The following is a 10,918-nucleotide window of genomic DNA, read 5'->3' as shown; positions in this document are numbered from 1 at the left end:
AAGCGTCCGATCCTTCCGGACGTCCGATGCTTCCATGTGAGCGTCCGACGGTGCTTCCTTCCTGATGTTCACTTTCTTGGTCTGTATAAACAAACTTTTGTGATCATCAAAACCAAGAATAACAAGAACAATCATGAAGAAATAGCCTAAGACAAACATGAAGAAATAGCCCAAGACAAAAAGGCATGATCAATGACTATCAAACAAAGCTGATTTCCCGACAAACAAACTGCTGAGTTACGGACCATGTCCAAACTATGTTCCAACCATGTCCAACCATCAAAACTCAGAACATCGAAACAAAATAAAACATCATATCAAACCATGTCCAAACCTGCAATTTTTTAACGTGAACTCGCAGACCAAAAGTTGAAAATGTATAAAGTCTTAATGGAAAAGGAAAAACACACAAAATGCTGAGCTTATTTGGAGATATGAAACCAGAAAAGGACTACCTTTGTAGCCTATGAAGTTGAGATGTAAGAACCAAATTTCTGGGAGCTCGAATCTTCCGGGCGTTCACTGGAAAAAGTCGCAGCCTTGGAGACAGATTCTCTACCATTCCCCTCTTCCTCGACTCTATCCTGCTCTCCTTTCCCCTTTTTGTTCTTCTTTACCCTCTTTTGGTTTCAACTCTCTCAACTCTCAGTTTCGATTCCTCCCTGATTTCTATTTCTTCCCTTTTCTTTTGCCGTGAATTCTCCCTATTTTCTCCCCAGATTTTTCAGCCGTTCCCCTTTCTTCCGTATCCTCTCCTTTTCCAGTTTCACTTAGCTGTTTGATTTTCATGCGCCGTTGCTCTCCCCCCCGACCCCTTGCGGCTATCTTTCCCTTTTTGTTTTTATATCCCAATTCAACCCTAAGAACCTCTGTCCTTTTTTCTGTATTTTGCAGCTTCAGGAGAAGTCCCCAGATTTCTTTGCAAACGGCGCAAGTCCGCAGCTTTCATGCTGCGGCAACAATTTTCTTTTTTTTTTTTTTTTTAACAACAGAAATTAATAACAATAAAAATGAAATAAATGATAATAACAAAAATTTATAATAATAGAAATTGATATTAAACAGCAAATTACAACTTCATTTTTTATCCATTTTCTTTTTTTTTCTTTTTTTCCTTTTCTTTACTTAAATAAAAATAATAATAAAATGCAATCAAAACACAAATGCTTGTAACCTGAAATAATAATATATTTTTTCTTTTCTTTGAAAAACAATTAAAATGTATCAAAAGGTAAATAATGCCTATTACACTAAAAACTTTTTCTTCAAATTTCAAACTTTTCACTTTTCTTTTTTTTTTCAAAAATAGGCCAGTATGCATTAAACCATTTTTCCCTTTTCTTATTTTTCACTTTTTTTAAAAAAAATAACTTAATAAAATAAAATGCCAAAAAGCTGAATTTAAAAGAAATAAACATATTTTTGTGAACAAATTTTCCTTATTTCTCTTTCTTCTTTTTTCATTTTTCCAATCCAACTAAAGCCTATTTTTTTCAATTTTTCTTCTTTTTCCTCTTTTTCTTTAATTTTCTCTTTTCTCCTCTTTAAAATTTTTCATTTTCATTTTTCCTTCGAGAAAACATTGAATAAAAACAAAATGACTAAAACATATTTTTGATGTTTTCTTTTCTTTTTTTTTCCTTTTTCTAAAAAAACTCTATGCTAATCTTAAACTTAAAAGCTAAAACTAAAAACTAAAACTAAAAGTAAATAAGAATAAATAGTAAATGAAATAGGTCAACTAAAAGGGCGAAAATGAATAAAACTAAAATATCATAACAACTAATAGTGCAAAACACACAATAACGAATTAAAATGCAAGCAATCTAAAATGAAAATCATGAAATAGATGCTACATACAATTATTCAAAATTTGGTGTCTACAGTTTGCCCCTGTTTGTCTGAGTTTTGAAAAAACTTGAGACAAAGAAGTAGACACCAAATACTTACCTGTGTTATTGGGCTGCAAAAGATTCCAACGAACAGGAATTATAACACGGGACTGACCCGAACATGAAAAATAAAACGGGACTGACCCGAACAAGAACTGAAAACGGGACTGACCCGAACAAGAACTGAAAACGGGACTGACCCGAACAGGAATTTAAACGGGACTGACCCGAACAGAATTTAAACGGGACTGACCCGAACAGGATTTAAACGGGACTGACCCGAACAGAAACTGAAAACGGGACTGACCCGAATAGGAATTTAAACGGGACTGACCCGAATAGGAATTTAAACGGGACTGACCCGAACAGAATTTAAACGGGACTGACCCGAACAGGAATTTAAACGGGACTGACCCGAACAGAATTTAAAACGAGACTGACCCGAACAGAATTTAAACGGGACTGACCCGAACAAGAACTGAAAACGGGACTGACCCGAACAGAATTTAAACGGGACTGACCCGAACAGAATTTAAACGGGACTGACCCGAACAGGATTTAAAACGGGACTGACCCGAACAGAATTTAAAATGGGACTGACCCGAACAAGAACTGAAAACGGGACTGACCCGAACAAGAATTTAAACGGGACTGACCCGAACAGGAATTTAAACGGGACTGACCCGAACAGAATTTAAACGGGACTGACCCGAACAGGAATTTAAACGGGACTTCATTAGGGATGTTTAAACAATAAATTGAGTTTTTTACCTGACAGTAGTTCACACTTTTGCAGCAAAAGGGAGTTTTGATTTCTGTGACTGAAACGATAACTGATGTCGTTCTTTATGCTCAAACTTCGTTAACAACTTTATCACTTCACCGTTGCTTACTGGGGAGCCAGTTCTGACGTTGATTTAAGTGCGAGAAATAGAATGTTTGCAATGTTCCTGCAAGAAAAGAAAAAGTGGTAATGGACTCGCCACCATCATTTGATCCGATTAGCCTTGAGAATCGTGTAAACATGAGTCTTGTGATGCTTTTGCCTCTAGTTTTGCGGCATACACCTTAGTCGAGCTTGCAACTTTGAAACCTTTCAGATTCTGAGACTGATAAGCACGTGTTTACTACTTCACCCAAATCCGTGTAGCAGTCGTGTTACTTTTTAACCACTGCGATAGATGACCGAATTTCCCATCTTTGAACAAACCTTAGGGTTTATCATTCGTCCGAATTCAATGGTGAAAGAATGATGCATGAAAATGTCATATAAAACAATGATATATGCAGAATGAATTTCCTATGTCAGGCAAAAAATGAGAATGCAAAAGAATACAAACAATCACAAACAGTCGAACACAAATAATTGAGAGGAACCAAGAGATTTATAAGAGTACATTTTGTAAAAGAATGTTTGTACAAGTTTGGCCAAACAATATTATATTCGAAACTTGGGGTATATCTGTTTCGGAATTCGATACTGGCAGAAATATCACAAACATGAGGAAAAGTCTAAATGAACCAGGTCACCAGCTGTCCCTTCTCGTGCTCATCCGTTGCGAAATACCGACCTTGGCGCCCTTTCGGGTTTTCACCAAGGTTGCCCCCACCCCTTTTTGATTGATTTTTTTCTTCTTTCTTCTCTTTTTTTTTTTTTTTTGTTTTTTTTTTTTTGAGGCGCCCTTTCGGGTTTTCACCTAAAGAACAACGAAATCTCTTGACCACAGTCGACTCAGAAATATGCATTAAAGATTCTAGCATCAGTAAAATGCACTTCCCTTGAGAAATTGGGCGAAGGCATTACGGACATCACCTGCCAGTTGATTAACAAATTTTCTAGTAGAAATGCAGCAAGTGACGAAAGCCAGGACTTTGGGCTTTTGTAACGGGGTCAGGTGGGGTGTTTTCAAGAAAAGTTCAGGCTTAAAAGCAGATTTTGATAAGAGGTGTGAAATGAACTGAGATTGCCCCATTTTGAAATGAAACCGAGGAAAATTTGCCCCAGTTTAATTGGATTTTCTCTTTTGCATTCTTTCATTGCATTTTTCCTCACTTTTGCATTTTTCTTTAAAACTAAATTTGCCCCAGTGTAGGGTTCTCTCTTCTCTTTTCTTCTTCTTTTTTCGTCTCTTTTTTTCGTTTTCGAAATAAATTTGCCCCAGTGTGGGGTTTGCAATTCTCAAGGGTGATCAAACGAAATTTGTCAATTCTGATGGCTCAAAGGGGACAAGTAGAGATAAAATGTTTTTAGTGTAAAAGAAGATGGCCTGACTTGCATTTCGCCATTTGCATGAATTTCTTAAAGAAAATTTGCTTGATCAAATAAAAAACTTTTTGCACATATCTGAGTTGATGGGTTGAGGGAAAACCCGTCCATCCATTTCCGCCAAAATAAGAGCTCCGCCAGGTAATACCTTTTGGACAATGAATGGCCCTTGCCAATTTGGAGCAAATTTGCCTTTAGCTTCATCTTGCATTGACAAAATTCGCTTTAGTACTTTATCACCTTCTTCAAATGCCCGCCGATGGACTTTTTTGTTGTAAGCCCGGGCCACACGCTTCTGATAGCACTGACCATGACAGATAGCATTGAATCGTTTTTCATCTATCAAAGTCAATTGCTCATGGCGCTGCTTGATCCAATCGGCCTCCTCCAATTTAGCTTCCATAAGGATTCGTAGCGACGGAATTTCAACCTCAGCTGGTAATACAGCTTCCATTCCATACATGAGTGAATACGGCGTTGCCCCAGTTGATGTTCGGATAGACGTCCGATACGCCATTAATGCATAGGGCAACTTTTCATGCCAATCGCGGTGCCTTTCTGTCATTTTGCGGATAATTTTCTTCAGATTCTTATTTGCGGCTTCTACAGCTCCATTCATCTGAGGCCTATAAATGGCAGAATTGCGGTGTTTGATTTTGAACTGCTCACATAATCCATCTACCATGTCATTGTTCAGATTCCTGGCATTGTCCGTGATAAGTGTTTCGGGTACCCCAAAGCGACAAATGATGTGATCTCTCAAGAAATTGGCTACTACTTTCTTCGTTACATGTTTAAATGATTCTGCTTCAACCCATTTGGTAAAGTACTCGATCGCCACCAATATAAATCGATGTCCATTTGAAGCAGGAGGATCGATTGTACCAATCACGTCCATACCCCACATTGAACAGGGCCATGGGGCGGTCATGCTATGCAACTCAGTGGGTGGAGCGCGTATAATGTCACCGTGCATTTGGCATTTTATACATCTCCGGACAAAGTCTATACAATCATGCTCCATAGTAAGCCAGAAGTATCCTGTTCTCATGATTTTCTTGGCTAGCAAATGGCCATTCATGTGAGGTCCACAAACACCACTATGCACTTCTTTCATCATATATTGAGCTTCATCTTCATCAATGCACCTTAAAAGGTTCAAATCTGAGGTTCTTTTGTATAACACTTCTCCATTTAAGAAAAATTTTGAAGCCATTCTACGCAGAAAACTCTTGTCTTTTATACCAGCATGCTGAGGGTAGGACCCCGTTTTGAGAAACTCCTTAATATCCTTAAACCAAGGAGTATTATCAGAGGACTCGTCTGCAACCCAACAGTGGGCAGGCTTGTCTTGAAGTTGAATCTGGATTGGTTCGATTTTCAATTCATCTGGATACTGGACCATAGAAGCTAGGGTGGCCAAAGCATCAGCAAATGCGTTTCGGGCTCGAGGGAGATGTCTGAATTCCAAATTTTGAAATTGCTTGGCCAGAGTGAGCAGACTACAATGGTAGGGGAGAATTTTTGAATCTTTGGTTATCCACTGCTTCAAGGTTTGATGCACGAGCAAATCTGAATCACTGAAAGCTATCAACTCTTTGATTTCCATTTCTAAAGCCATTTTGAGACCAAAAATGCAGGCTTCATATTCAGCCATATTATTCGTGCAAGCGAATTGCAATTTGGCAGCGGCAGGGTAGTGCTTCCCTTCGGGTGACACCAAAACAGCTCCAATTCCAGCTCCGAGAGAATTCGAAGCTCCATCGAAGAAAAGCCTCCATTCAGGACTTTGTTCACTTATATCATCTGCAGCGCCTACAAATAGGACCCTCTCGTCAGGGAAATAAGTACGGAGTGGTTGATAATCATCATCCATTGGATTTTCCGCCAAATGATCAGCTATAGCTTGCCCCTTGACCGCCTTTTGTGAGATGAAAACAATATCGAATTCTGAGAGAATTATCTGCCATTTCGCCAAACGCCCAGTCAACATCGGCTTCTCCAAAAGATACTTCAAAGGATCAGACCGGGAAATAAGATACGTGGTATGGCTCAACAGATAGTGTCTAAGCTTTTGGGCTGCCCAGGCCAATGCACAGCAGCTTTTCTCAATGAATGAATAATTAGCCTCGTACTGCGTGAACTTCTTGCTTAGATAGTAAATGGCTTGTTCTTTCCTTCCGGATTCATCGTGCTGACCTAGAACACACCCTACTGCTCCATCGAGTACAGATAGGTACATGATTAATGGTCGACCGGGCTTCGGTGGTACCAAGACTGGCGGATGCAACAAATAATCTTTAATCTTGTCAAAGGCTTGTTGGCATTCTTCGCTCCAATATAGCGGCACATTCTTTCTCAACAACTTGAACAGTGGTTCGCACGTGGCAGTGAGCTGGGCAATGAACCTCCCAATAAAATTGATCTTTCCTAAGAAACCCCTCACGTCCTTCTGAGTTTTTGGCACCGGCATATCTCGAATTGCTTTGATTTTTGCTGGATCTATCTCTATGCCCCTCTTGCTGACAATGAATCCCAACAGCTTACCCGCAGGTGCTCCGAAGGCGCATTTCGCAGGATTTAGCTTTAAATTGTACTTCCGCAACCTCCCGAATAATTTCTTCAGATCAACCAAGTGGTCCTCTGCCCTTTTAGACTTGATTATAATATCATCCACGTAGACTTCCATCTCCCGGTGGATCATATCATGAAATAGGGTTGTCATGGTCCTCTGATATGTTGCCCCTGCATTCTTTAAACCGAAAGGCATGACTCGGTAGCAAAACGTACCCCAAGGGGTAATGAAAGCAGTTTTCTCCCTATCTTCTTCTGCCATCAAGATTTGGTGGTAGCCAGCAAAACAATCGCAAAAGGTTTCAATCTCATGTCCGGCAGTATTGTCTAAGAGAATGTGAATATTTGGTAGAGGGAAATCATCTTTAGGACTTGCTTTATTAAGGTCTCTATAGTCAACACAAACTCTCACCTCTCCACTCTTTTTTGGAACAGGGACTGGGTTTGAAAGCCAAATTGGGTAATGGGAAACAATGATAATGTTGGTTTTGAGTTGTTTTTCAATTTGCTCTTTTATTTTGAGGCTCATATCTGGTTTGAATTTTCGGGGTTTTTGTTTTACGGGTGGAAAAGAAGGGTCTGTGGGTAACCTATGCACCACCACATCAGTTGAAATGCCAGTCATGTCGTCGTAGGACCATGCAAAGACATCCTGGAACATAGTCAAAAATTCAATCATCTCCTTTCTCTGCCTTTCATTCAAATGAATACTTATTTGCACCTCCTTAACTTCATCCTTAGTGCCAATGTTTACTGTTTCTGTCTCTTCCAAGTTCGGTTTTGGTTTTTCCTCATATTGTTCAAAATCCTTTGCAAAAGAATCGAATACCTCTTCATTATCACTCTCGCTGTGGAGCTCGGATTCCTCCAAGTCGTGAGTGATATAGAAATTGTCATTATTGAATTCCAGAACAGTAATATCCAAAGGGTCAAATATTTTTATTTTTGGCCATCTGAAAGAATTAACGAATGTAGAATAATAAGCATAATAAACATACAACAAACAAATGAACAAGCAATATGACAAATGAATAAACAAAACAACATGATAAGAACAAACTGTGCATTTTCATAAACCTTTGATTGAAAATTAAACAAATGGAAATAAGCGGCAACGAAATGAAACTTAACAAAAACTCCATTGTGCAAATTTGGTCAAGTGCAAAAGATGTTTTCATTAACTATTTACAGATGTGAAAAATTTTCCATAAATCCATATGAATGACAAACCCCCTAGGTTTACCGAAACTCCTTCTGAACAGGCAGGAACTCGGCAGTCCAATTAGAAATAGACCCCTCAGGGATGTCAGGAAATTCGGCCTCGTTCGGGAAATTGTCTTCAAATATTGCCCCAATGAACAATTGGGACAAACTATCCTCGATTTCTTCAGTTGAATTACCCTCTGATGTGATTATTTCGGTTGGCCGGGGAAAAGTATACCGTAGCGGTGGAATATCGAAAACCCTTTGCCGGCCCTCTTTTTCTGCTCTTTTACGCTCCTTCATCTCCTTGAAATCCTTGGCGGTTGGTCTGAAACCCAAACCGAAGGTATCCCTCTTTTCTACTATCTTCACTGGCTTCAGGATCCCTTGCAGTTCACGCCCCAACCCCTTGTCGAATTTATATCCTCCACGAATCATTTCTCTGGCCATCATTACACTGGCCTTTGAGAGAGTTTGTTCCTCCGTGGTTATCCAACTTACGGAGACTATATCGGATGTGCTGTGAGGGGACATGGTAACACTTTGACTACCCTCCTCTTTAACTCCAGAATCGGTGATCACCAGGCAGTCCTCTTCAGCAAAAATAGTGATTAGTTTGTCATTTACCACGAACTTGAGCAATTGATGCAACGAAGACGGCACAGCCCCCGACTTGTGAATCCATGGCCTTCCAAGTAAGATATTGTAAATGCTCGGGAAGTTCATGACTTGGCAAGTTATTTGAAATTGGGCCGGCCCCATCTCGATTACTAAATCTGCCTCTCCTATTGGCTCCCTCTGCGCTCCATCAAACCCTCTAACGATAGTCCCTGAAGGCCTCAGCTTGATGTCTTGCAACCCTAGTTTCTCTAAGGTACTCCAAGGACAGATATTCAGTGCGGATCCATTATCGATTAACACCTTAGGCAGCATTTTTCCATTGCACCTCACTGTTATGTACAACGCCTTATTATGTCCGATGCCCTCCGTCGGCAATTCATCGTCAGAAAAAGCAATTTGCTTGTTGAATAATACGCTCCCCACCACGTTTGAAAAATTATCAACAGAAATGTCCCTCGGAATTTGAGCCCTTGTTAATACGTCGATCAATGCATCCCTATGCACGTCCGAAGAGAAAAGTAGGTCCAACATGGTTATCTGGGCGGGTGATTTGCTTAGCTTTTCCACTATGTTGTATTCACTTCTCTGGAGTCGTTTAAGGAAATCCACGGCTTCTTTCTCGGTGATTGTTGGTTTGATGGGTGGCTCAGAACTATTGGTTTGAATTGGAGTAGTAGTCTCAAATGGATTTACAGTCTTCCCCGATCTGGTAACTACTGACACTTCCTTCTTTGCGGTTGAATTTTCCCCGATCTGTATGCTAGGCTCATCGTAATTCCACGGCACTTGTTGCAGACTTAATACGGGCTCCTGCTTCGGGAATTCGATGACTACTGGTTTCAAAGCTTCATTCTCCGCTGGCGTGAGATCTAAGACAAAAGGCTTGTTATCTTCTTCGAATGGCAACTCTATGACAAACGGTTGGTCTGTGACCCCAAACACTTCAGCTTCTATTGCCAATTTCTTGATTTGTTCCTCGTACTCCGCATCGTCCATAATAACCCCAACATGCTCTGGTAAGGGGTTTTGATTTACGTTTGGCCCTTGTGGCTCCCTTTTTCTGATCACGATTTCTCCAGACTCAACCATATCCTGAACTTTATGCTTAAGCGCCTTGCAATCCAAAGTTGAATGTCCAGGTGCCCCCGAATGATACGCGCAAACAGCTTGCGGGTTATACCAAACGGGCATGCCATACGGGTAGGTAGGAGGTGGTACTGTACCAATTTTTCCAGAGGCCCTTAACTGGTCATATAATTGGTCTAAAGGCCTGCCTAAATTGGTAAAAGTACGGCTAGGGGGTCTGTTGTAGGGTTCAGTGGGTTGAGGATAGTTGTAAGCAGGTCTATTTGGAGGAGGAAATCTTGGGTTAAATGGAGGTCGAGGTCGGTTTTGGGGTGGATTTGGTTGAGAAATTTGAAAAGGGGCTGAAGGTGGGTTAGTATAGTTTGGGCGAGGTCGAGGGTGGTGGATGTTGGTAGTATATACAGGGTGTGGGTTTGAGTAGTAATGGTAAGGTTGCTGGTAGGTTGGGTTGTGTTGGTATCGGGGTCGGGGTGAAGGGTTGTGGTTCCAAACAAAGGTTGTATCTCCTTCTTTCTTTTTGAATTGTGGCTTCTTTTCACTGCTTCCTCGCCCTTGCAAAGCTTCCACTTGCGATTTCAGGGCAGATACATTAACAATTTTTCCGGCTCGTACAAAGTCGTCGAATTCTTCAAGTTTATTTACAATTGCCGCGAATGAACATCCAGTCATACGGAAAATTTCTTCAAAATATGGAGGATCATGGGCCTTGATGAAAGTACGGATGATTTCTTCCTCGGTCATCGGAGGCTCCACTTTGGCAGCTATTTTCCTCCACCTCTTGGCATAAGTCTTGTGATCTTCGGAGGGTTTTCTTTTGGTTCCTTCCAAGGTGGTTCTAGTCGGTGCCAACTCACAATTATACTCATATTGCCTTACGAAAGCCTTGGACAAGTCAATCCAGGTTCTTACGTCTTCAGGTTTCAGATTTGAATACCAGTCAAGTGCGTCCCCTTCCAGACTTTCAGGGAACAACCTTAGAGGCAAGTTTTCATCGTCCACAGGCTTTCCTAATTTGTTTGCAAATAGTCGGAGGTGCGTCTTGGGATTACCCGTCCCATCGTACTTGTTAAACTTAGGAGTTTTGAACCCCTCAGGCAGTTGCACATTCGGAAAGAGACACAGCTCATCGTAATCCAAAACTCCTTGCCTGTTCAGCACCTGACTCTTCCTCATGAATTCATCGAAACGGTCCAGGCGCTTTAATAACTTCACATCAATGGGAGCAGAGGATCCTCCCACCTCTGGTTTGGTTTGAATAAAATGGTCTGGCAGATAA

This window comes from Coffea arabica, chromosome 6c (genome assembly GCF_036785885.1).
Source record: "Coffea arabica cultivar ET-39 chromosome 6c, Coffea Arabica ET-39 HiFi, whole genome shotgun sequence".
Classification (NCBI taxonomy): domain Eukaryota; kingdom Viridiplantae; phylum Streptophyta; class Magnoliopsida; order Gentianales; family Rubiaceae; genus Coffea; species Coffea arabica.
The sequence above is the reverse complement of the archived record's forward strand: the minus strand, read 5'-3'. Positions refer to the sequence as shown.